This window comes from Empidonax traillii, unplaced genomic scaffold (assembly GCF_003031625.1).
Source record: "Empidonax traillii isolate 1590-97213 ecotype Southwest subspecies unplaced genomic scaffold, ASM303162v1 scaffold144:size1428860, whole genome shotgun sequence".
Lineage (NCBI taxonomy): Eukaryota > Metazoa > Chordata > Aves > Passeriformes > Tyrannidae > Empidonax > Empidonax traillii.
The window spans coordinates 1181140-1203410 of NW_020955337.1; the positions used below are offsets into that span (position 1 = coordinate 1181140).

A 22271-nucleotide genomic window follows, 5' to 3' on the forward strand; every position below is an offset into this window, starting at 1 on the left:
TTCTAGACATCCATGATTATGTAGGACCAGTAAAAAATCTATAGCCGCATGATTATGTAAAGAAACTCCCTTCAATGTTAGTGTGTCTTCTAATAATCCTTGCAGTGTGAGCGAGGTGGCATTAGCTTCCTTCGCCATCCAGCAGGTCATGTGGCTTAAGGTGGTAAGTGCATGATCAGATGCTATGCCTGCAGCAAAGAATGATATCCAAAAATCCTTACTGCTAGGCCACAGCCATACTGAAGGATTACAGTTTTGAGATACGGGTAAGTAGTCCTTCAGTGAAGATGATGTTGGATTGGATGGCTCTTGCATTTCCTTAGTTTGTAATATTGGGAATTTAGAGTTGCTAATATCCGAATTACCAAAACTGATTTGAAAATTTGACAATTGAAGGTGTGTGAGAGAGTTAGGAAATGCTAAAGGACTGTTATTGCCATTGATTGCTGTTATGGGAGTAGCGGCATTTGTCTTTTGTTCGGATGAGAGATAGGTGTTGGATTTGTGTGGATAGGAGTCCCAGGCAAGCGGATATTTCTCTTTCTCCCTTCTGATAATTTCCGCTGCCGAGGAGGTCATAATTTGTCTTCTGGTTTTAGTGCGCATACCAGGCTGGACAATTTTTGATTTTACTTCTCCGGGTATGCTAAAATTAAATGGATGGAACAGAGTGATTTTTCCTATTGTGCATGGACCTCCCGTGGGATTAGCTGGGATTCCATTCCATGCCCTCTCACCGCAAATTAGAAAATCTCCAGGGTGTAATTCTCTTGGATGTGTCATAGGTCCTACCAAAATTTTTGTTGGTGTGGTGCCATTACACCATAGTGCTGTGTTTTGATAGATGCCCTTTTTTGAGGTAACATCTAGTAATTTGTTTTTAGAGACATTGGCCTTCGGTACAAATGTCATGCACGAGCTTGTTGTAGCTGTGCCTAGTAATTTGAATTCAATTATGGGCTTATTTGTTTTTGGTGGATTTTTATAAGCATCTAACATTTTCTTACTTAAAGGAACTCCAACTAAACATGTGGAAAACGGATTAGCAACATTATTTGTGGCCAGGCAAATGGTGTCGGTATTGGCTTCTTTTGCTACCTGCACCCAGATGTTTTCCCCTTGTCCCATGGACCAAGGTGGCATCTTCGCTGAAGGGGGACACACAACCTACTCCATGACCAGCAACATTATGGCGATGACACTGATGACACTGTGTCCTCTTGACGAGAAGAAGCTTGTGCCTTGTCCTGATGAATACGTACTGTCTTTAATGGTACCCATCGCGTTCCTGTATCTGTCAGAATACATGCATGACCTTTTCCCCAAGTGATTAGAGGGAAAGGTCCTGCCCACTTTTCAGTTAGAACATCTCTGTACATTATTTTTGGTTTAACAGAAGAGGCATCAGAATTAAACTTAAAATGTTTTTCAGTTGGTGTTCTAAAATAAGGGGTGTTACAATCTTCAAACCTGTTTAAAAAATTTAAAACATAGGTAGCTTTGTCTAATTTTTCTTGAGGGGACATTCCCATGGTTCCCCCTTTTTGTTTTTTGATTAAATTTTTTAAGGATTGGTGTGCTCTCTCCACTATAGCCTGACCAGTGGGATTATGGGGGATGCCAGTTATGTAAGTAATTCCCCAATCAGAGAAGAATTTTGCTGTTTCTTTTGCAACGTGTGAGGGTCCATTGTCTGTTTTGATGGTATGAGGAACCCCCATACGTGCAAAAGCAGCAAGGAAATGTCTCTTCACGTCTCAAATTTTTTCCCCAGAATGGGCAGTAGCCTAAATGAATTTTGAGAAGGTATCCACGGAAACATGGATAAATTTTAGTTTGCCGAATTCATTTAAATGTGTAACATCAGTCTGCCAAATTTGCAGAGGCTCAAGACCTCTGGGATTTACGTCCTCTGATTTTAGAAGAGCTACTGCTTGACAGTCAGGGCAACCCTTTATAATGTCTTTTGCCCGATTGAGTGTAATGCCGAATTGTTTATGTAAAGATTTAGCATTCTGGTGAAAAAATTCATGAGACAGTCATGCTTGCTGTAACAAATTTGGAATTACCGAGATACCTGCTAGTGTATCCGCGCGGCGGTTACCTTGAGCCACTGGTCCAGGCAGCGTGGTATGAGAGCACGTATGAGTGATAAAATATGGATGTCGTCTGTGATTGATATAAAAAAGAAGAGAATTAAGTAATTTGAAAAGTAATTGGTTAGACACATACTTCAAATAAGAATTCTCAATTCTCGAAACAATACCAACAACATAGGAAGAATCAGAAATAATATTGATAGGTTCTGAGGGGAAGAGAACAAAAACTCGAACAACAGCAGAGAGTTCTACTAGCTGAGCCGATCCAGATGTTTTGTGGATGTCTTGTTTCCGTCACCTTCTCTCCATACGACAACAGCATTTCCTGTCCTTCCTGAGCCATCTGTAAAAATGTCTTTAGCGTCTTTCAGTGGAATTGGGGAAAGCAGAATCTTTAGCTGTATTGGTATTGGTAAAAGTCTCTGTAGAAAAGGACAAGCATGTAAGTGCAGTTTAAATTCCCCTTGGTAACCAGCCGTAGCTACCTGAAAGTCTAGAGAGGACTTAAGTAATTGATCAAAAAGCAAAGAGGTTAAAGGGAGATAAATAACATCCGGATCTTTGCCTGAAAGATCAACACAACGAGAACGACCTTTAAAACACAGCATAGAAATCATCTCGGGAAGGGTGGTAAGGGTTTTGGAAAATTGATGTGGGAGGAACAGCCATTCCCACAAACAGAAATTAGTTTTATTAGAAAAAAATTGTCCAAGGATGGCAAAAGGTTGAAAAGAATTCAATACAATAATTAAAGAAACAGGTACATTAGCAACATTCGGTTACACTGTCTGTCTGATAACTTACATTCAATGAATTGTAAGGCATGTCTGGCTTGTGGTGTGAGGGTTCTAGGGGAAGACAAGGCAGAATCTCTTTTTAATAAATTAAAAAGAGGGTCTAACTCCTGTGTGGTGATACCCAAAATTGGTCTTATCCAGTTAATTGCACCCAAAAGTTTTTGCAAATCATTTAAAGTTTTTATATTAGTTCTGACTGTAATTATTCGGTGTTATTGCCGAATTAGTAATTTGGAGTCCTAAATATTTCCAAGGAGTCGAGGTCTGTATTTTTTCAGGTGCAACTTGCATGCCATTTGAATTTAGAGCCGAGATAACAGCATTGAGTGTCAATTTGGTGTCTGATTCCGATTTTGCACAAATTAGGATATCATCCATATAGTGTAGGATGATTGATTTTGGAAAATGAGTCCGAATTGGCAGAAGTACCTGGGATACAAAAAGTTGGCAAAGTGTTGGGGAATTTTTCATCCCTTGTGGCAACACTTTCCATTGGTACCTCTGGTGGGGTTGGCTGCAATTAAGGGATGGTACAGAAAAGGCAAATTTTGGAGTATCCACAGGATTTAAATAAATGTGGAAAAAACAGTCCTTGATGTCAACAATCACTATGGGCCATTCAGCAGGCAGCATTGCTGGAGATGGCATGCCTTGCTGAAAGGTTCCCATAGGTTCTAGGACTTCATTTACCTTTCTGAGATCTTGGAGTAACCTCCAAGAACCAGAAGGCTTTTTAATAACAAAAACTGGGGTGTTCCAGGGGCTCGTTGAGGACTCAGTATGTCCTTTATCTAATTGTTCCTGAATCAATTGATTTAAAACTTGCAGCTTTTCAGATGGTAGGGGCCACTGGTCAACCCAAACCAGGGTGGTAGTTCTCCAAGATAGTGGAGATAGCTGCAATTTACCAGCGGCCCAATTTATAAATTTGAGCTGAGTCCAATGCCCCACTGCATCAGGGAGTCCCTGCCCCATAAGGTAAGGGGAATGTCTAAAATAAAAGGAAAAATTGATGCTGCCTTGTCTTCTGGACCTAGAATTTGAATTAACTTGGCACTTTTTAGTGGAATTTGGGATCCACCCACTCCATTGATGTTAATTAGAGTTTGGGTGTTCTCCCATGATTCAGGCCAATCCTTTTTAGCAATAATAGTAACATCAGCACCAGTATCAATTAAACCCATAACAGTGACTGACTGTGGATGTTTAGACTCAGTATGAGTTAAAGTGCAGGTTAAAATTGGTCATGAATGACAAATTGTCTGTGACCAAGCAGCCATGGTTTCATTATGAATGGTGTTGTGCAAAGTAATATAAAATATGTAAGAGGTATAAGGGTAGCAATAGCATCTTTTTGTAAAACCTGAACAGGAGGGTTAGACACAGTAATTGGGATACAAATATGATCAACATCCAAATTCTGTAAAAGCATAGGAATAATAAAAATTCCTTTAGGAACACAAATAGGGTTTGAGACTAATAAAGAAGTTTCTTCAAAGACAACAGGTTGTGAGGGCTTAACACGCAACAACAAATCTTGATCTGTTAAAATTGTAACCGGGGAAATAGGGTGTAAATAAATACAGTGCAAATTTTTATCATTTAAGGAAGAAGAACTAGAGGAATTTAACTTAGAGAAAACCTTCTGGGAGTGGTCTGGGAAATGTGGGGGGAATTTGGTGTCCTCGCGCCCCCCTGGGCGCTCATAGGGAAGTTTCCCGTACTGGAGTTAGCAGAAGAGGGAAGGTTTTCACAGGACCTAAAAGAAACTTTACGTTTTAAAATTGGGGATTTGGGAGGTAAGGGATTACCATGGACATCTACTACAGACTGACAGTCTTTTGTCCAATGCCTGCCTTTTTTACATCTCTGACACACTGTTTTAGGGAAGGTAGGTGTATTAGGTGCTGACTGAGAACATAGTTGTGGACAATGTTTTTTCTAATGACCTCTTTGACTGCAGTTAAAACAAGCATTTGGTCCCGAAAGAGCTGCTGTCATTAGTTTAGCTTTGTGCGTATTAGAATTTATATATTTGCAAGCCTCAATCATTTCGAATAATGTCAGTTCTTTTAAATATTTCAAAGCATGCTGACACTCCTGATTAGCATTCTCAATTATTAGCTTTTTAAATAAAATTTCCTGCGACTCTTTCTGTTGGACCTGCTTGTTTATTGCCTCTTTAAGACAAGTAATAAAGTCAACAAAGGGCTCATCCTGACCTTGCCTAATTAGGGTGAAGGAAGGTGCAGATGTATAAGCATCGGCAACCTTTTTGATTGCTTGTAGAGCAAGGTCACGAGAGATATTTAAATACTGTCTTTCAATTGTGGCCACTCTCTAGTTGAAAATGCACCTTCACCATACAGCATGTTTTTATAGTGGTCAGGAGGGCTCCTTTTATTAGACAGTTTGTCAGTAACATATTTACCAATTAGAGATTTCCATTCATTTTCAAAAACCAAATTTTGAAGCACTGTTAGTAACCCATTAGTAATCATACGCACATCTTACGGAATTAATGTATATGCCTGAAACACATAGTCAAATAAACCAAGGGTGAACGGAGCACCCAAACCATATTCCGCAATAGCTTTTTTAATGTCCTTCAATATCGGGTAGGAAATCGGTGTCCACTGAGGTGTAGGCCCTTCGTCAAAATAAATTGGGAAGGCTTTGAGGAAATCTGTGTCTCCTGCCTGAAGCGCTTGGGCTTTACAGAGTCCTTTTAGTGTTTCTTGTAGGCTTCTTTCCATCAGTAAAAATCCTTTCTTCTCTGTGCCTCCGCACTGAACTTTTCTGTCCTCCACACCCACCTTATTAGGGAAACAGCATGTCCCCATCCCCAGAAGAAGTGATGGTTTAATTCTACTTCAGCAGGGCACAAGGTCTTAAATTAAACCCAAAGTATAAAGAGGAGAAATCCTGACACAGAAACGTCAGTGAGGTTGCTGCGTCCTTGGGGCAAGCAGGAAACCAGGGCAAGTTGTAACTGCTGGTTATTGTTTTAGAGGTTAATATTGGGATAATGTTAACTACTCCCCTTTCATTTTTATTTTTTAATTGTTCACACAGTGCACGGTGTTTGTGGCTTACTGGAAGCTATTTGCCAGCAGCTGCCTTACCAGAAATACCTGGCAGACAAACTTGTCGCACCACCCTCCAAAACTGCCTCTCACCACCTCTGAGCATCACTGCATCAACTGCTCCCATGCCATTTGCATTCATCTCCCATATTAATCAAAATTTGTTTTTTTTAGCTAAGCTGACTTCCAATTTCCATCACTTCGTAGCAAAGTGCCAGAGAAATACTGAAAACTTCTGAAGCAAATCTTCCCTCTCTTTCGAGGCAGCTAATAGAAGTGCCCTCTGACAGCCTCTGTGCACTTGCATGGGAAAAACACGTCCCTGTCATCATCTAAAAATGATGACCTCAAGCGTCTGACAGGTGAGCCTACAGCATACCAGGTCTGGGCTCTCAGTCATGTTAATTTTCTTGATTATGTCTGTTCTGCTAAGCAATACTCTGAAGCTACACAAAATATCAGCTACAGAACTAAGAAAATTAGCCCCCGTCACTTCATTGCATGAAAAGGCTACTGGGGCATGAGATAGTCCTGGGCTGGTTTAGCTGGAAATCTGGAACTGCTTTCCCTGCTAAAATCAACCTGGAGCAAAAAAGGTGCTGAGGGGAGAATATAGGTCCCACATCACACTTATAAATCTACTGCCATGCAGATAATCTTCCCAAAAACAACTGGGCTTGACAAAAATGTTGCATCCGTCCATTTTATCCCAGCTACTTCATAACACAGTTGTGAAATGAGCTAGGTTACAACTATTTGTATTGACAATAACATGGCAACCTTAACCATAATACTTTCAGCTTTTGCTCTCCTTTTTTAATGCAGTTTGGTGTCTTAACTCCAACCCGCTGATTCTTGATGGGGTTTTGGGAGGCTTTTTCCTTGTGTCATTTCACCTTTGGAAATTCTCTGTGGAGTAGCTCAGGTGTGAAACCTGAGTTTCACACCACAGCTGTCCCATGGGTGTGGTTTGGTTTGGTTTGGTTTGATTTGGGGGGGTGGTTGTTTATTTGCCTTTTTTTTTTTTTTCCCTGGACTGTTGTCTGGGCTTTTGCTTGCAAAGGAAATATTTTTTTGCTATCTTGTGAAAACAGGATGGTTACTGAGAAGGTAATATTTGCAATTTCTCAGCCTGGAGACATGTTCTATCTTGGTTGCCAGCCCCCACCTGTGTAGGTGACTCCTGTTCATATCAGCTTTACGTTTGGCTTAACAGTTTTGGCAAAGGCCTGTTGGCTGCTGATGGAGCAGGTGTAAAACAAGCAAACAAAATCAAAGCAGAGCTTTGGATTGAACTTGTGTGAGATTTGTTGGAAGAAGTAAAAATATATCTTCCCAAATATGCAGCCTTTAAAATCCATAAAATGCAATAGAGGACTAAAGAATTCCTATCCTAAAATACTCAATAAAAAGTTCCTTTACAGAAGGAAGCAGTGCTTTTCAGATGTGACAACTTGCAGCAAACTTGTATCCTTTAATCCAGATTGACTAGAAATGTCAGTGTAAGAATGCAACTGTCTGTATTTTTTATTTCCTCACCAAGCAGCAAGGAATTTGGCATTCTGATTGCAAATAACCTTGGGTCAACCCTGAGTGTGCCACATCCAGTGGTGGTTGAGTAGGTAATGGCATCTGAGGTCCGTGACAGTTTATTTTTCCATAAGGTTTCTATCCCCAGGAACTGAAAACTCCACTAAGGAAATAGAATTTTTTAAGGGAAATGCAGGACGAGCCTTTGTGGAAGGCTCCCACACAGGGTAGGATGTTTCAGCAGTGACAGCCCCTGAGCTGTGAAATACCACAGCCAGCTGACAGATGGAGATGTTTGCAAGCGCTAAAACCAGAGCTTGGGAAGTGTAGGTCTTTCTTAGGCCGGCAGACAGTTAGAGAAACAACCTGTGTGCTCAGCAGGATGCTTTCTCCCAAAATATGGACAGGTACATGCCTGTCAGCACTGGTTGGTGATGTTCGGTGTATCTCCCTGTGACTGATGGGGACACTTCCTGCCAGACTATGTCAGCAGCCAGGGTCTAGGAGCTGTTGCTGGCTCCTTGTACCCTCTGCACACCATTTGCTTTTAGAGCGGGAAAGGTAAATGGGGATGGTGATGATGATAGTGATGGTGGTGATCATGATGGTGCTGCGCTCCCCAGCGGTTGCTTTATGTCTTTACCTCACAGGTAAAAACGTATTTTTCAGGCTAAATGTTGACCACAGCAGTTTACTTTTCATTGGATGTGTGCACCGTCTGTTGCTCTTTCAATCTTCAAGGTACTGAAATCATGACATTTTCACCAAAACATTCAGCTGAGAGATAGAAGCCCTCCCACCCCAAGCGGTGTCCATTTCCTTTTACCATACAACACGTACTGCCCCAAGAACTACAGAACTTATGCCTTCAGCTTTTTTTCCCCCCAAAATCAGTAACTACAGTGTGATGAAAAGAACAAGTGCTTCTGACTGATGAAACCAAGAATTTTATTTTCACCTATTAAAAGAAGTCTCTGTCTACCAGCAGAGCCCAACAGAGATGAACAGACAGACTTGACTATGTTTAAATAAACTAATAATTTATTTATAATTAAACTTGGGAAAAAATGGAACTGTATGCAACAAGAACTATTTACATGAAGAAAAAAGTCAAGAATTCTTGACTTTTTTTCCAAAATCCATCTGAGTCTGTCCTGAGAAACAGAAGTACTCAGAAAAAAATGGGATGATAGTCCCATGGAAGGAGGTTTGTCCTGCAGGTTGGGCAAACCTGGGAAGTACTAAGGACAGGAAGGAGGCACTGACTGCAGAAGAGATGGCCAGACTCGGCTGCCTGGCAAAAGCATATATTCAGCTGTATCCCAGTGTTCCAGGAGCAGTTTCTGTTCTTACCAAGATCAAAAGAAAGCATACCATTTCCTTAGAGGTCTGTTGGCTCTGCTGTTGAAGGTCCACCTTCACTAGAAGGCGGCATCCTGCTTTGTTTCGAAGCTTGTGTGGAATTAACTGCTTCTCCACGGCTCTTTTGCCGATTCTAAGACAACAAAGCCAGAGCATTTTGTGTGGCAGCAATATTAACATGGCCCTCATTTTTGGAACACCAGTGAAAGCGCACGAGGATACAGAAAACAATTCTGCAAAGGCTGGAATACGCATTGAATGGTGCTGTGGGTCATTCCCACCTGAGCCCATGGCATCAAGGAAAAGACATCACCCCCGATCTCTTCCCAGTTGCCTCACCAGGAAAAAGTACCCCAGAAAACACGTTTCAGAAATCAGATTTGCACTGAGTAGTAAATAGGACTTGGAGTATCTGTTATCAGTTCGTTCTATGTTGGAGATGGGTTTTGTAGCTTTTTATTTTATAAACAACATAATTGTAGTGGAAAAACAGTTTGTGTTGTAGGTGATTTTTAGGCAGAAAATCCTCGTCGAGCTGAAGCCTCAGTTGTTACCATGTTGCGAGTGGTTGCCATGGACTGCGTGCGGAGGAGCCAGTGTCAGCTACCATTGGACAGTTCATAGCACCACGACAGCTCAGCCAATCCCTGGTCATACCCTGTTGCTGTCTCGTCCCCTTATGCATATGCATTTAATCCCTACCTATCAATGTAAGTGGATTTGCATGCTCCACCTCCTTTCCAGCATCTTCCCTGACCCAGCCCTATAAACCCCACCATTTTGTCTCAATAAAGGCAGCTCAGCCACATCAGCCTTGGCCTCAGGGAGATCAGTTTTGGCTGTTCAGGTGTTCACGGACTGTGTTGTGTGTCTTTCTCCTACGTGCGCAACCAGGGTGAACCTAACCTGTTAGCCACTGCCTGTTGCTCTCTCTACATAACCTACAGGCTCAGCAAGAACCCCGAGCTGGTTGTATCTCTTCCCACTCAGCAAAACTGCATCAGTTCTAGTTTCAAACTAGCTGTCCAAAGCATTCCACATCAGCCAGCTGAGCTATGCAGATCCCTCTCTGTCCGGTTCCCCCTCCCAGAAAGCTAAAAGGATGACAACACGTGGAGCCTTACCTGTGAGGTCTCCTCAGCATTTCCTGCTGACCATGTGCTAGAGAGAATTGGAAAGAACACGCAGCCATTAATTTCACTGTGCATCCAGGGTTAGGAACACATAAAGTGTCAGAAATCCAAACATCCCCTTCTCTTATTTAGCAACATCCCAGCCCAGCAACACTGTCATTTCAAGAGCTTTTCTGTACTGCAAGCAATTCATTATGTCTCAAGCCACACTGTAGGATCGATTCACTAGTGACTTCATGAAGGATGAAGAAAGGTTTCTGCTAGATTTTACTGCAGATTTTGTGGGCAAAACCCTCTTTCTACTCTCTGTCAGAGACTAGACGTTAGAAAGACACTGTATCTGTCACATACCCATCATTATCTCTTGGTTCGTCTTCACCATCATTCACCAGCTGCACAACAGAATTAACTTCTGCGCTGAAAAGAAGTGGCTGCTTCTGGTTCTGTTCCTGCTGCTGCAACAGGGTTGAAATGGAGGCAGCTTAGGAACAACCTGTAGTCCCTCCTCACCAGTTAGATCAATGACTTCAGGCTCAGGAGATTCGCTGGTGAGATCTGTGATTTCATCAATAACTGAAAAAGAGAAATGGGCTGCCACTGTGGAACAGGTTGAGGTAGACTGAATTGTGCCTTGGGTCTCTTCTCTTCAGGAACGTGTCCAAAATTTCACTCAAGCTTTGCCCTCAACAGTCCACAGAGACCATTATCAGCCCTGTTTCTCACAGGTGGCAGCGCAAGAGGAACAGCAGCTGAACTCCTCACACAGTTCTGTTGGATAACAACAGCTGGCGGGAGGTACACATCAACAGGGGATTCATCTAATGTAGGGGAATGTTTATCACACAGGAAAAAAAACCAAAACAAAACCCAAAGCAAAACCAGAATCATAGAGGGTATCCTAATTTTACAGTCCCATGCTGTACATGTTCCCCTGAGGGATGGGGCACAGCTAAGTCTTCCTTCTCTTCTTCCAGCTTCAGAGATATCATCCTTAGTTTGCCACCCTCTGTAGTGGCAGCTGTGGCAACTGCCAGCCCATCAGAGTTCATTCCTATGAGGTCTGAGGACCTTTGCTACACAGCTCATCTCCCTCATCTTAGTGGAAATTCCCTCTCATTCTCTTTCAAACGAGAGCATGAAATCTCTCTCATTTTAGTGAAAAATGTATCACAGCTCAGTAACAAACTGAAAGGGTTGTGAGAAGGCTTGTTGTTTAGAGATGCCCTGCCACAGCCCAAGAGCGGAAAAGGAGCTGAGCGATACAAGGGTTTGGTAAAACTGTTGTTAGTTTATTGGCAGCTGGGATAATCCCAGGAAAAAAGAAGGGGCTCCCGGGACAGCTGCGACACCCTCTGGGAAAAATGTCGCTCCCCCCTGAGGGGAGAACAGGGGTTTTTATAGGTTCAGGGAAGAAGGGACTAGAACAAGGGGAGGAGTTACATGACTGACAAGGGGTATAACCAATAAGAACCATACAAACATAGCACGCCATAACCGGTAACCAATCAACTGATAATCTGCCTCAAGTAATGCCCGCCCATACTGCGGCACATTACAACCAATCATAACAGGGGGATTTCAACCAATCAGGGAACAGTAGTTTGTGAGGGGATTTAATCCTATTCTTATTATAACATTAAAACAAACATTAAACATTATGAAACTTGTCCATAAGTGTCCATAGCCGGTTAAGCACATAAAGTCTGTCCATCTTGTAGAAAGTCCATCCATTAGTTTTGTGAAAAGTCTGTTCAGTATTTATTGTAGGTTTGTTTCCATATTTCGAAGTCCTTTCTCCTCTGTGCCTCCACATCTCCCCCTTTTTTATCTTTTTGAACGCAGATGGTCTCGTAGTCCGGTGGGTTTGCTTGTGCTTGTGCAACATTGACTCTTGGAAGACAATACCTTTTGAAGATAGCAACTAAACATGACATTAAACATAACACAACTATAAGTGAAATTAGAATTGAAACACAAACCAAAAGTATTTGCCTCGCCCAATTGGGAAGTAAAGGCCACTTCAGACTTTTGAATATGTCTGGAGTGTACCATTTGGGATCTTGCCTTAATTTAGAGACTAATTTGTGTATCGTATTGATGTTTGCCTGAATTGATTTTGAATGATCTGAAAAGTTTAGGCAGCACAGGTCGGTGAATTCTTGGCATCCATGATTATGTAGGACTAATAGGAAATCTATAGCCGCACGATTATGTAAAGAAACTCCCTTCAGTGATAATGTATCTTCTAATAACCCTTGCAGTGTGAGTGAGGTGGCATTAGCTTCTTTCGCCATCCAACAGGTCATAGGGCTTAAGGTGGTTAGTGCATGATCGGATGCTATGCCCGCAGCAAAGAACGAAATCCAAAAATCCTTACTGCTAGGCCATAGCCATACTGAAGGATCACAGTTTTGAGATACAGGTAGGTAGTCCTTCAGTGAAGATGATGTTGGGTTGGGTGGCTCCTGCATTTTCTTAGACTGTAATACTGGGAATTTAGAGTTGCCAATGTCCGAATTACCAAAATTGATTTTAAAACTTGATAATTGAAGATGTGTGAGAGAGTTAGGAAATGCTAGAGGATTATTATTGACATCGATTTTTGTTGTGGGAGTAGCGGCATTTGCTTTTTATTTGGATGAGAGGTGGGTGTCAGATTTGGGTGGATAGGAGTCCCAGGCTAACGGATATTTTTCTTTCTCCCTTCTTATAACTTCCGCTCCTGAGGAGGTCATGATTTGTTTTTTATTCTTACTGTGCACACCAGGCTGAACGATTTTTGATTTTATTTCTCCTGGTATGCTGAAATTGAATGGATGGAACAGAGTGATCTTGCCAATTGTGCATGGACCTCCCGTGGGATTAGCTGGGATTCCATTCCATGCCCTCTCACCGCAAATTAAAAAATCTCCAGGGTGCAATTCTCTAGGATGTGTCATAGGTCCTACTAAAGTCTTTGTTGGTGTGGTGCCATTACACCATAGTGCTGCGTTTTGATAGATTCCCTTTTTTGAGGTGACATGTAGTAATTTATTTTTTGAGACATTGGCCTTCGGTACAAATGTCATGCACGAGCTTGTTGTAGCTGTGCCCAGTAATTCAAATTCAATAATAGGCTTATTTGTTTTGGGCGGATTTTGGTAGGCATCTAACATTTTCTTGCTTAAAGGAACACCAACTAAACATGTGGAAAATGGATTAGCAACATTATTTGTGGCCAGGCAAATGGTGTCGGTATTTGCCTCCTTCTCTAACTGTACCCAGATGTTTTCCCCTTGTCCCATGGACCAAGGTGGCATTTTTGCTGAAGGGGGACATACAACCTGCTTCGCGACCAATAACATTATGGTGGTGACAATGATGACGATGTGTCCACTTGTCGAGAGGGAGAGTGGTGCAGTGGTTCCTGTACCTTGTCCTGATGAACACGTACTCTCTTTAACGGTACCCATCGCGTTCCTGTATCTGTCTGAATACATGCATGACCTTTCCCCCAAGTTATCAGAGGGAAAGGTCCTGCCCACTTCTCAGCTAGAACATCTCTGTACATTATTTTTGGTTTTACAGAAGAAACATCAGAATTGAACTTAAAATGTTTTCCAATCGGTGTTCTAAAATAAGGGGTGTTACAATCTTCAAATCTGTTTAAGAAATTCAAAACATAAGTATCTTTGTCTAATTTTTCTTGAGGGGACATTCCCAAGGTTCCCCCTTTTTGTTTTTTAATTAAATTTTTTAAAGATTGGTGTGCTCTCTCCACTATAGCCTGACCAGTGGGATTATGGGGGATGCCAGTTATGTAAGTAATTCCCCAATCTGTGAAAAATTTTGCTGTTTCTTTTGCAGTGTATGAGGGTCCATTGTCTGTTTTGATGGTATGAGGAACCCCCATATGCGCAAAAGCAGCAAGGAAATGTCTCTTCACGTCTCAAATTTTTTCCCCAGAATGGGCAGTAGCCACAATGAATTTTGAGAAAGGATCTACGGAGACACGGATAAATTTTAGTTTGCCGAATTCATTTAAATGTGTAACATCAGTCTGCCAAATTTGAAGAGGCTCAAGACCTCTGGGATTTACGCCCTCTGATCGTAAAGAAGCTACTGCCTGACAGTCGGGGCAACCCTTTATAATGTCTTTTGCTTGGTTGATTGTAATGCCGAATTGTTTATGTAAAGATTTAGCATTCTGGTGAAAAAATTCATGAGACAGTCGCGCCTGCTGTAATAAATTTGGAATTACCAAAATACCTGCTAACCGATCCGCGCGACGGTTACCTTGAGCCGCTGGTCCAGGGAGTGTGGTATGAGAGCGCGTGTGAGTGATAAAATATGGATGTCGTCTGTGATTAATATAAAAAAGAAGTAAGTAACTGGAAAAGCAATTTGTTGGATACATATTTCAAGTATGAGTTCTCAATTCGCGAAACAATACCAACAACATAGGACGAATAAGAAATAATATTAATAGGTTCTGAAGGGAAAAGAATAAAAACTCGAACAACAGCAGAGAGTTCCACTAGCTGAGCCAATCCAGATGTTTTGCGGATGTCCTGTTTCCATATGTCACCCTCTCTCCACACAACAACAGCATTTCCCGTCCTTCCTGAGCCATCTGTAAAAATGTCTTTAGCATCCTTAAGTGGAACTGGAAAAGCAAAACCTTTAACTGGATCGTTATCGATAAAAGTCTCTGAAGAAAAGGACGAATAGATAAGTGCAGTTTAAATTCACCTTGATAGTCAGTCATAGCGATTAGGAAATCTAGAGAGGATTTGAGTAAGTGAATGTAAAGAGGTTAAAGGGAAATAAATAAAATCTGGATCTTTGCCTGAAAGATCAATACAACGAGAACAACCCTTAAAGCATAACATTGAAATCATCTCAGGAAGAGTGGTAAGGGTTTTGGAAAACTGATGTGGGAGGAACAACCATTCCCACAAACAGAAATTAATATTATTAGAATAAAATTGTCCAATGATGGCAAAAGGTTGGAAAGAATTTAACACAATAACTAAAGAAACAGGTATATCAAGTAACATTTGGCTACTTTGCCTGCCTGATAATTTACATTCAATAAGCTGTAAAGCATGTCTGGCTTCTGGTGTAAGGGTTCTAGGGGAGGACAAGGCAGAATCTCCTTTTAGCAAATTAAAAAGAGGATCTAATTCCTGTGTGGTGATATCCAAAATTGGTCTTATCCAGTTAATTGTACCCAGAAGTTTCTGTAGATCGTTCAAAGTTTTAATATTAGTTCTGATTGTAATTTGTTGTGGAGTTATTGCCGAATTAGTAATTTGTAGTCCTAAATACTTCCAAGGAGTCGAGGTTTGTATTTTTTCGGGTCCGACATGCAACCCATTTGAATTTAGAGCCGAAATAACAGCATTAAGTGTCAATGTTGTATCGAATTCCGATTTAGCACAGATTAGAATATCATCCATATAGTGTGGGATGATAGACTTTGGAAAACGAATGCGAATAGGTAGAAGGACTTGAGATACGAAAAGTTGGCAAAGTGTTGGGGAATTTTCCATCCCTTGTGGCAACACTTTCCATTGGTACCTCTGGTGGGGTTGGCTGCAATTAAGGGATGGTACAGAAAAGGCAAATTTTGGGGTATCAACAGGATTCAAGTAAATATGGAAAAAACAGTCCTTGATGTCAACAATTACTATGGGCCATTCAGCAGGCAGCATTGTTGGAGATGGCATGCCCTGCTGAAGGGTTCCCATAGGCTCTAAGACCTCATTTACCTTTCTGAGATCCTGGGGTAACCTCCAAGAAACAGAAGGTTTCCTAATAACAAAAACAGGGGTATTCCAGGGGCTCATTGAGGACTCAATATGACTTTTATCTAATTGTTCTTGAACCAATTGATTTAAAACTTGCAGCTTTTCAGATGGTAGGGGCCACTGGTCAACCCAAACTGGGGTAGTGGTTTTCCAAGATAGTGGGGGAAGCTGCAATTTACCAGTGGCCCACTTTATAAATTTGAGCTGAGTCCAATGCCCCACTGCATCAGGGAGTCCCTGTCCCATAAGGTAAGTGGAATGTCCAAAATAAAAGGAAAAAGTGATGCTACTTTGTCCTCCGGTCCTAGAATTTGAGTCAATTTAGCACTTTTTAACGGAACTTGGGATCCACCCACTCCATTGATATTGATAAGAGTTTGGGTGTTTTCCTATGATTCAGGCCAATCCCTTTTAGCAAGAATGGTGATGTCAGCACCTGTATCAATTAAACCAGTGACAGTGATTGACTGCGGGTGTTTCGATTCAGTGTGTGTTAAAGTGCAGGACAAAATTGGTTGTGAATGACAAATTGTTTGCGACCAAGCAGCCATGGTCTCTTTATGAATGGTGTTATGTAAGGTAATAAAATAGGTAAGAGGTATAAGGGTAGCAATAGCATCTTTCTGTAAAATTTGAATAGGAGGCTTAGATATAGTAATTGGAATACAGATATGATCAACATCCAAATTTTGTAAAAGCATGGGAATAATAAAAATTCCTTTGGGAACACAAATGGGGTTTGAAACCAACAAATAAGTTTCCTCAAAAACAACAGGTTGTGAAGGCTTAACACGTAGTAACAAGTCCTGATCCGTTAAAATTGTAACTGGGGAAATGGGGTGTAAATAAATGCAATGCAAAGTTTCATCATTAACGGAAGAAGTACTAGAGGAATTCAACTTAGAGAAAACCTTCTGGGAGTGGTCTGGGAAATGTGGGGGGAATTTGGTGTCCTCGCGCCCCCCCGGGCGCTCATAGGGAAGTTTCCCAAACTGGAATTAACAGAAGAAGGAATGTTTTCACAAGACTTAAAAGAAACTTTATGCTTTAAAATTGGGGATTTGGGAGGTAAGGGATTACCATGGACATCTACTACAGACCGACAGTCTTTTGTCCAATGCCTGCCTTTTTTGCATCTTTGACATACTGTCTTGGGCAAGGTAGGTGTATTAGGTGCTGATTGAGTGCATAATTGAGGGCAGTGTTTTTTCAAGTGGCCTCTTTGTTCACAGTGGAAACAAGCAATGGGTCCTGAAAGAGCTGCCACCATTAATTTTGCTTTGTGGGTATTAGAATTTATATATTTGCAAGCTTCAATCATTTCGAATAATGTCAGTTCTTTTAAATATTTCAAAGCATGCTGACATTCCTGATTGGCATTTTAAATTATTAGTTTTTTAAATAAGATTTCCTGCGACTCTTTCTGTTGGACCTGCTTGTTTATCGCTTCCTTAAGACGCACGATAAAGTCAACAAAGGGCTCATCCTGACCTTGGCGAATTAGGGTGAAGGAAGGAGTGGATGCATAAGCATCCGCAACCTTTTTGATTGCCTGCAAGGCAAGGTCACGAGAGATGTTCAGGTATTGTCTCTCAATCATGACCTGAGAATCCCTGGTAGAAAAGGGTCCTTCACCATAAAGCATGTTTTTAAAATGGTCAGGAGGGTTCCTTTTATTGGATAGTTTGTCAGTAACATATTTAGCAATTAAAGATTTCCACTCATTTTCAAATACTGAATTTTGAACCGTGGTTAGTAACCCGTTAGTAATCATCTGAACATCATATGGAATCAGAGTATATGCTTGAAACATAGAATCAAATAGACCAAGGGTGAACAGAGCACCCAAACCATATTCCGCGATAGCTTTTTTGATATCTTTCAATATCGGGTATGATATCGGTGTCCACTGAGGTGTAGACCCTTCATCAAAATAAATCGGGAATGCTTTAAGGAAGTCTCTGTCTCCTGCCTGAAGTGCTTGGGCTTTACATTCCTTCCATACATCGGCATGGGATACTAGCCGCGATGTACAGGCCTCATGCCGATCATGGGCACCGCCATGTTTCCGGATGTTATCAGCGGAACTAGCCTCGACGCCGTCTTGTTTCTGCCCCTCGTGACTACCATTGAGTGATGTAAGTGAGGGGGAGTGTATAGGGTAGGAGTTTACAGTTGGAGGGTACATTGGGCGTGATCTGGGAATGACGCAACTTGATGTTTCCCGCGCTGTGCTACGACTCCGCCTCCCTCCCTCAGGGTCGGCACCATTTTGTGGCTCAGATGGGTAACAGGGCTCAGTAGATTTCCCTTTGCCACGTCACCTTTTAAGAGTTTTGTCATAGTCCAGGTAATATCGGTGAGGGGATCGAGGAGGAGAAATTGAATTCTTGTTCATCCTTTGGTCCTGTAGGACCATCAGAACATTCCTCCAAGCCTCCAATGCCGAACTCGCTCCCACAACCTTGTTGTTTTTATCAGTCCATATATAAAATCCAATTTCGTCCCAATCACTCAAGTTAAAAACGTGAGGGACCTTTTCCTGTTTGTTATCCAGCCATTTCACCAATAGCTTTAAAGATTTTTTATCTGGCGACTGGTCGTGCTGTAAAATAAGCATTTTCAGGTGCCGATATTTTTCGCGCTTGGTTGTAGAGAGCAGCGCACCCATGTTTCTCAGGTGGGGATTTGAAAATGGGGAAGGGATTAGGACTGCCCCAGCTGCTCACCTTCCTCTGCCAGCAGTCGAAGGTGCGAAGGGGACGGCAACGATCTGCAGTTGTTGTTGCCCACTGTTCAGCTGGGGGTGGCTGCCGGGAAGATCACCACAACACCAGGACTTCTGTATCCCAGCTGACAACTTCGGAGTTCCCTCAATATGAGAGAACTCTACAAAGTCTCACGACTGGGTGCCATATGCCACAGCCCAAGAGCAGAAAAGGAGCTGAGCGACACAAGGGTTCGGTGAAACTGTTGTTAGTTTATTGGCAGCTGGGATAATTCCAGGAAAAAAGAAGGGGCTCCCGGGACAGCTGCGACACCCTCTGGGAAAAATGTCGCTCCCCCCTGAGGGGAGAACAGAGGTTTTTATAGGTTCAGGGAAGAAGGGACTAGAACAAGGGGAGGAGTTACATGACTGACAAGGAGTATAACCAATAAGAACCGTACAAACATAGCGCGCCATAACCGGTAACCAATCAACTGATAATCTGCCTCAAGTAATGCCTGCCCATACTGCGGCACATTACAACCAATCATAACAGGGGGATTTCAACCAATCAGGGAACAGTAGTTTGTGAGGGGATTTAATCCTATTCTTATTATAACATTAAAACAAACATTAAATATTATGAAACTTGTCCATAAGTGTCCATAGCCGGTTAAGCACATAAAGTCTGTCCATCTTGAAGAAAGTCCATCCATTAGTTTTGTGAAAAGTCTGTTCAGTATTTATTGTAGGTTTGTTTCCATATTTCAAAGTCCTTTCTCCTCTGCGCCTCCGCAATACCCTACTGGGCACTTTCTGAAATCCCATGTTTCCCTTCCTCCCCGGTAAAGGGCCTAGAAACTGGTAAAAGCATATGTTCAGCTGTATCCCAGTGTTCCAGGAGCAGTTTCTGTTCTTACCAAGATCTAAAGAAAGCACACCATTTTCTTCGAGGTCTATTGGCTCTGCTGTTGAAGGTCCACCTTCACTAGAAGGCGGCATCCTGCTTTGTTTCGAAGCTTGTGTGGAATTAACTGCTTCTCCACGGCTCTTTTGCCGATTCTAAGACAACAAAGCCAGAGCATTTTGTGTGGCAGCAATATTAACATGGCCCTCATTTTTGGAACACCAGTGAAAGCACAGGAGGATAGGGAACACAATTCCGCAAAGGCTGGAATACTCATTGAATGGTGTTGGGGGTCATTCCCACATGAGCCCATGGCATCAAGGAAAAGACATCACCCCCGATCTCTTACCAGTTGCCTCACCAGGAAAAAGCCTATACCAAGTGGCTTGCAAATAAGAAGACTAGTTCACAATTCTCTCAATTGTTGGTCACACTGTAAGCATTTCTCAACTATTGCTAGCACCCTGAGAGATTAAAAATCCTCACTATCCCAGAACATGAAGTTACATGAACTTTTGATAGGCTTCTGTTCCCGTCCACTTGCTAAAAACTCTTGAAATCCTTTCTAGAAGGATCCCAGAAGACACGTTTCAGAAATTAGATTTGCATTGAACAGTAAAGTACTTACTGTGCTCATGGTGTTTTGTTCTCTAAAACCACTGGAAAAGTAAGTTTGGTGGGACAAACACTAAAAAGGGAATTTCAGGGAAGTTACAGCAATCAATCCCTTAGATTCCTTAGATAGGACGCTGTTACAAAGTCCTGATTTCTAGGGTTCGGAGAATGATATTCTTCCAAACCTATCAGAAAAGAAGAGAGGAGATTACCCATCTGGAATGCCTGTTCTCTTAAATACCCATGCATAGCTAAGATTCCCTTTCACGAGTTCGCCAGTTTCTGCCCAAAGCTAGAGGGGGCATCCCCAAGTCTGCTACTTGAGCCGCAGGCACCTGCAGCTGGACCTGAAGCCCCACAGCATCAGAACAGCCCCACAGCATCAGAACTATTTTCAAAGATCATTTGCACTCACCTGTACTGTTGGTTGAGAATTTTTCTTGAAAAGTACCAGCAAATTGCCCTCTGTTCCCACCTGGGACAGAGAAGACAGAGGCTCCTCCGCACCTGCTTCCCAGCAGAGAATCTGCCAACTGCCAGCTGTCGATGGAGTGCTGGGTTCCTGACCCCTCTGCATGGCAACCGTTTGGTACCATTCCATGTTCCGGTAACCGGTGACCTCTTTGCCTGCTCATGGAGACTCAGAATGCCTTGGCTTGGAAGGGGCCTTAAAGATCATCTGGTTCTAACTCCCCTGCCATGGACAGTGACACCATCCACTAGATCAGGATACTCGGGGCCCAATCTAGCCTGGCCTGGAATGGGGCCTTCCAGGGACGGGACATCCGCAGCTTCTCTGGGCAGCCTGTTCCAGTGTCTCGACATCCTCACAGCTCTTCCTAACATCTAACCTAATCTTCCCGCTTCTGCTTTAAAACCGTTCCCCCTTCTCCTCTCAGTCTCTGCCCACGTAAAGAAATCGCTCTCTGCCTTTCCTATAGAGCCCCTTCAGCCACTGGGGGGACACAGTGAGGCCTCCCGGGAGCCCGTCCCTCTCCAGGCTGGACAGTGCCGGCTCCCTGCCAGCCTGCCTACAGAGGAGAGGTACTCTGGCCCTCGGAGCATCTTCGTGGCCGCTGCCTTCCTGCACCTTCGTGCCGCCCCAGCGGGCACGTCCTGCTTGTGCCGGCTCAGAGCCTGGCGCAGCCTCCGGGCGAGGCCCAACGCGGGCAGGGCAGAGGGATCACCTGCTCTGCCTCTGCCGCCCGCCGGAGTAACGCTGCAGCCTTTCGGTGGCTGGAGAAAGCCCACCGAAACTTCGACACTCCCGCCTTCCCCCGCTCCAAAGAAAATGAAACCCTTTCTTAACCCTTTTCCTTCGTGTTTATTAGTTGCTGAAAAGACTTGTGAGACTATTTTAACCCTAATTAAAAGCAACTAAAATTACAACAAACTACAATACCCCCCCTCGACCCTAGGCCTCACCCCAAACTGGTGAAGATCTAACAGTTTAGATCCTTATTTCAAGTCTCTGAAGTCTTGGGAGTTTTCAGGTGTTCAGCTGTTCCTCTGCTGAGCGTTTCAAAGCAGGGGTAGGAGGAGGTTTGCTCTGCTCCCCGGGCACAGCACCCTCCCCTACAAGGCCCTGCTCTGCTATGAAAGGCGACACAGGAAAAAAGAATGAAATTAAAATTCCGTTTTCCTTCTGGCCAGTCTGCCACTGGACCTGCATTCAGAGGAGTTGGCTGGAGCTCTAGAGAGTGGCAGCAACCCTGCCTCAGCCCTGCTGGATGCAGGAATGCTCCTCAGCCCCTGATCCCATGGGCACTCTCGGGTGTGGGGAGGGTGGTGGCAATTTGTCCAACACTGTGGATAGCCTAAGGATATTTTCAGAATGTGCTCTGTGTGAGGAGGTTCATTTTTTAGAAAAATTTCTCTGTTATTACAACTGTTGCTTTTAGGTAATTGACAAAGTGTTGAGGGTTTAAGGATAGATGGGGATCACTCTTCCATTTTTCTCAATCTTGCATCTGGGAGTTGAAGCAAACTCGTTTCAGTCATCATATTCACATCCTTCATTCTTCATGTTCATTGCATGGAGGCTGGTTTGAGGTACTAAGTTATCCCTACATTAAATATATATTTGGAATTGCTCTAGCATTTTAGCATTTTTATATCAAGCACTAAATCTCCTTTAGGATTTTTTTAATCTAAGCCTCTGCCCTTTGGATCCAAGATTTTTGGAAAGCAAAAGTGTTTAAGCTGAGATGAAGTACAACTGGATTTACTGGAGTATGAAACCT

At 42.7% G+C, this 22271-nt stretch overlaps 1 long non-coding RNA gene across 1 annotated transcript; it reads right to left on the bottom strand.

The window, feature by feature from the left end:
• Positions 1-10510: 10510 nt before the first annotated feature.
• Positions 10511-21265, bottom strand: LOC114057737. Its single transcript, XR_003571292.1, has 4 exons — positions 20444-21265; positions 20042-20213; positions 19427-19568; positions 10511-10580 (listed from the first exon to the last, which is right to left on the bottom strand). It is a non-coding gene; the product is annotated as an uncharacterized LOC114057737 (long non-coding RNA).
• Between the last annotated feature and the right edge of the window lie 1006 nt (positions 21266-22271).